Here is a 5,259-nt window from a genome sequence, read left to right on the forward strand (position 1 = left end):
TGTGTTTTCAAGCAGTACTTACAATTTTTACAGGCGCCTTTCATCTGCAGGCTCCACTAAGTCGTCAGGGTCTGCCGGTTCCCAAATATGCTTCCAGCCTCTGTGTGGACAGGGTGCCTTTTGTGCTTGCATTTCCTTTAACTCATCGCCCTTTAGCTGAAGTTCATCTGTGTGATGGTGTCTTCTAGAGCACAAGGGTTGGCTGAGGCGGAAGGCTTAGATTCCATACTTTATAGAAGTTCTTAAATTTCTCCAGATTATTGACTTTACCTAAAAAGGTGTTTTATATTACCGTCCTCTTCCAACACGGCAGACAACTGCTCCTGCTGTTCAAGTTCAGCTTGAGACCCTCTCATCCCCAGCAGTGTGGAGACTTGTAACCTCTGTGCCTCTGCGCTCTGGTGAATGCCTTTTGCTTCTGCAGTGACCGACACCTGACTTTCGCGAGGCTGAGCTGGTGTTTCAGGTACCTTCAGTCCTCCAGCTCTGCAGAGAGTTTCAGTCACTGCAAGACCCAAGGCTTGGAAAGCGCTGGCTCGGCGGCACCTGAAGGTCTTGATTTCCTGTGTCAGCTCCCTAAGGCATTACTCTCTCTCACTCTATAAGTGCAGCAGGGACGTGTTGACACTCCAGCTGCCCTTGTTTGCATGGTGGCTCCTTCTCTTCCTTGAGGGCAGTCTTCACACCTTCCATTTCAGTAGCTCCCTCCGAAGAGCCAGCCCCTCCAAAGGCATGCTGTTGAACGCACGCTGCCCAGACGTTAGCTGGGGTTCTTCCGATTTGTGGGGGAGAAGTCCTGGTGATCCAGCTTCTGCTCCAGTTGATGTTCACTGAGCCTTGCTTCTTCTAGTTCTGCTTATGGCTTCATAACTTGTTTTCCAGGTCATTCCCTTCCTGCCCGTGGCTTCTGTTAGTTGCATTTCTGACTGCTCCAGCTGCGTTTTCTGTTGTTTAATAGCTTCAAATTAACAGCTCAAACTCTACCATCCAGCTCGTGAGCTCAGCGTCTCTTTGAAGTGCATACTCCCTTGTTTATAATTTCAGCCCTGGGCATCGTCTCTTCAGGACGTTTATCCAGTTGCTTCTGTTTGCTTCTCCGGTATCTGTAAGCCATACTGTGCAGCTTTTAGTGGTGGCTCCTTTTCACTCTTGTTCTGAAGATCTGCGATCTCTGCCTCCATGCTTTCTGTTTTTAGCATACTCTCCCCTCACGCTCCCTGGCTGCTGCAGCCGGAGGCCTGTCCTGAAAACACTGAGCACCCAGATTCGTGACACAAGTCCACCTGAGCACAGAAAGACCGCCCCATTCATTCCACTAGACTGAGGCCGGTCTTTCTTTTGGGACCGCTAGCTCCCCAAATAATGACACAGAGACCTATAATGAAAGCTTGGCCTTTAGCTTAGGCTTGTTCCCAACCAGCTCTTACAATTTAAATTAACCTGTTTCTATTAATCTACGTTCTGCCACATGACTACCTCTTCTCCATAATGTTTTTTTTTGTTGTTGTTGTTGTTTTGTTTTGTTTTGTTTTGTTTTTTGGGGTTTTTCAAGACAGGGTTTCTCTGTGTAGCTTTGGAGCCTGTCCTGGATCTCACTCTGTAGCCCAGGCTGGCCTCAAACTCACAGAGATCCGCCTGCCTCTACCTCCCGAGTGCTGGAATTAAAGGCATGCTCCACCACTGCCCGGCAGCCCTGACTTTTAGAATACAGGTTCTGTGAGTTTGAGTGGTGTTTTAAAATGCAGAACAAATGAAAATTTGTGTGCTTTTATTTGTTTTTCATTTTTTGCAACGATTGTAAAGCTGGTATCTTGATTTGCAAGACTTTTAAGATACTCTCTGTGTGGCTATTAAATTTTTAACTTTCTAATCAATTTTAGGACATATACTTGAGTTTTTGTTTTTATTTTTCAAGACAAGATTTCCCTCTGTAACAGGCCTGAATGTCCTGGTACTCGAGTTGTAGACCAGGCTGACCTCAAACTCAGCTTCTGCCTGCCTTTGCCTCCTGAGTGCTGGGATTAAAGGAGTGTGCTACCATGCCTGACTAGAGCGTATGGGTTTTTTGTTTTTGTGTTTGTTTGTTTTTCTATTATCAGCTTGATACAGTACAAATTCTTATCCTAATAGTGAAATGTTTCATTGAATAGAGCATATGGTTTGTTTGTTTTTTTGTTTTTTGTTTTTTGTTTTTTTTTGAGACAGGGTTTCTCTGTGTAGCTTTGCGCCTTTTCTGGAACTCGCTTTGGAGACCAGGCTGGCCTCGAACTCATGGAGATCCGCCTGCCTCTGCCTCCCTAGTGCTGGGATTAAAGGCGTGCGCCACCACCGCCCGGCGAGCATATGTTTTTAATTGAGAAGAAAAATTGAACTTTAAGTTTGTGGTGCTAAGAAAAAGAACATAAGCAAAATTAAAAGATATTATGCAGTTACCAGAAGTAATTGTTTCTCGGTTTGGTTTTCTTTGAGGGTGGGTGTAGATGTAATTCTGAACAGTCTTATTAAATAAGAAATACAGAGCCAAAGGCAGAGTTAAAAGCCCAGAGATCGAGCAGTAGCTAAGAGCTAAGACCACCTTATCTTATCACTTGTTGCCGTCCTTCCCCTGAGAGAGAGACCTTCTTCCTGTGTCCTGTCTTTTTAATTGCCTTTCTGTTCTGCCTTCTCATTGGCTCTAAACTCAACCACATGATTTCCTCATCACTGCCTGTCTATTCAGACCTCCAAGTCTCTATGGTTGGTACTGGGATTAAAAGTTCAGGTCACCTTGCTTTGGATGTGACCTTGACCACAGAGACTCTGCCTGCCATGTGATCAGATTAAGGGCGTGTGCTACCACCACCTGACTCCCGCTTATGGCTCGCTGTGAGGTCTGATCTCCAGGCAACTTTATTAACATACAAATAAAATCACATTTCAGCACAAATAAAATATCACCATAGGTGGGGGTGGTGGTGAGAGTCTAATATCTCTGAGGATAGGCTAGAACTCCTGATCCTTCTGCCTCCATCTCCCAAATGCTGGTGTTAGAGGGGTACACCACTATGCCTAGTGTCTTAGGTACCTTCCTAATGCTATAATAAAACACCATTTCCAAGGTAACTTTTAGAAGAAAGGCTTTAACTGGGGCTCCTGTTCTAGGGGAATGGGAGTCCATGGGCAGCATGGCTGTGGGCAGGCAGGCATGGTGTTTGAGAAGCAGCTGAGAGCTCACATCTGAGTCCACAAACAGCAGAGAGCACAGGGATGGTGGGAAGCTTTTCCTCAAAGCCTGGCCTCTGGCACCAAGGCCACACTTCTGAGTCCTTCCCAAACAGTTCTGCTAATAGCACCAGCTATTCAAATATATGAGCCTGTGGGGGCCATTCCCATTCAAACCACCCCACCTAACTAGTTATTAAAAGTAAAACACTGTTTGGTGGTCTCTGGATTGACTATGATATGCTCACAGAGAAATTTTTTTTTTAAGTCCTTGATTCTTTGTGGACTTCACATCATGCATTCGGATCCCACTTATCCCTGTCTCTGCATCTGCCCTCTGCTCTTGCAACCTACCCCCTCAAGTTAAAACTAAATTTAAAAGAAAAACCAAAAACAAAACAAAGAAACAGAAAAAAAGGGGGGTCACAGTTTACCCTTTAGTTCATCTTTACTTGGAAGTGTACATTGCTTGAGTTACTGATCTGGCTCAAGGCCTCTGGTTTCTGCTACTTCACCAATTATGGACTCTCACTGGGGCTCCTCTTGGACATCCTACTGTTGTCCTGTGTTGTGGAGATCCTGCTGTTTTCGATCTGTAGGTTCGCCCCTTCACATACACCAACAGTTAATAGACTCGGTGGATGTTGGAGTCGACCAACTCATAGCCCTGGTTCTGGGCCTAGGTGGGTTGGTCAGCTTGCCAGCCCTCCCTCATCATCACTCCCTGGGCGAGCTCTCCAGCACTGCCTCAGCTAGCTCACCCAATGCAGCCTACAGCAAGGAGCAGGACCAGTTCTGCTCTCAGGCCCTCAGATCCAGGTCACCCATACTCATATAGACAGGGTTAGTTCTATTGTTTTGCTAGGCAAGGTACAGGGCCCTCTCTCCTGATTGCTACAGGGGAATATGGGAGTGGAGGTATTTGCTCTCCTGTTCTCATGACCTCAGGGCTGGCCCTCTTACGCCCCCAACAATAGTGTGCTGCCCAGGCAAGAAGCACAGCCTACTCTCTCTTGTGCTACAGCCGGTGGAGGTCAGGGCTAGCTCTCCCACTCTTATGACCCCAGATGTTGTGGAATATTTGTACACTGTGTGAAGATGTTTTGCTGTGATTGATGTAATAAAGAGCTGAATGTTTGTACACTGTGTGAAGATGTATTGCTGTGATTGATGTAATAAAGAGCTGAATGGCCAATAGCTGGGCAGGAGAGGATAGGCAGGATTTCCGGGGAGAAATAGGAAGAGGAGGAGGAATCTAGACATTCGAATTATGCCAGTGAGACACCAGGAAGACACTGAAGAGGTTGGATAGGTAGTACAGATAGAGGTAATCGAGCCACATGGAAGAACATAGATTAATAAAAGCAGCTTAATTTAAGTTATAAGAGCCAGGGGGACAAGCCTAAGCAAATGGCTAAGCTTTCATAATTCATAATAATTCTCCATGTCATTATTTGTGGGCTGGCAGTCCTGACGAGAAAGCACTGCTAAACCCAGGGTCAGCTCTCTCACCTGCTGCAGGGCCAATAGGTAAGGGGGGGGAGGGCATCTTTCTCTCACCAATGTCACTACAGGCTAGTGAGGGCAGGGTCAGCTCACCTGCATCCCCGACTACAGGTCAGCTCTAGTGTATTGCCCAGGTGAGGTGCACACCTGTGGTGAGGGGTGAGGCCTTTTTTTTTTTTTTTTTTTTTTTAAGTGCAGGGGTGAGCTCTCCCTGAGGGGGAGGGCCGGTAGTACCAGGGTAGTACCCAGTGAGGGGCAGGACCAGCCATCCCAGGGCAAGTGAGGGGTGGGGCTGGCTCAGCACAGCATGGTTCCAATGTCCCCCATGCTAACACACGCCATGGACATCAACACAGACCCCAGCTGAAGCAGGACCACAGAGCCAGACATGTACCCTAGTGGCAACACGCCACCAGATCAGCACAGCCCGGGTGGCAGCAGGGCCCCTGGGTACCAACATCGTCCCAGGTGGCTGACCAGACCCCGGGTATCTGCAGAGCCCTCAGTGGCAACAGGAGCGACAGACACTACCCCAGACCCCAGTTGCTGCAG

General features: G+C 47.3%; 1 pseudogene; it reads right to left on the reverse strand.

Annotated features, from left to right (window-relative positions):
* Window positions 1-130: 130 nt before the first annotated feature.
* LOC128108397 (protein Spindly-like) lies at window positions 131-4,800 on the reverse strand (annotated as a pseudogene).
* Window positions 4,801-5,259: the final 459 nt, after the last annotated feature.

This window comes from Peromyscus californicus, unplaced genomic scaffold (assembly GCF_007827085.1).
Source record: "Peromyscus californicus insignis strain IS unplaced genomic scaffold, ASM782708v3 Scaffold_13__1_contigs__length_99412109, whole genome shotgun sequence".
In the NCBI taxonomy this organism is placed as follows: Eukaryota; Metazoa; Chordata; class Mammalia; order Rodentia; family Cricetidae; genus Peromyscus; species Peromyscus californicus.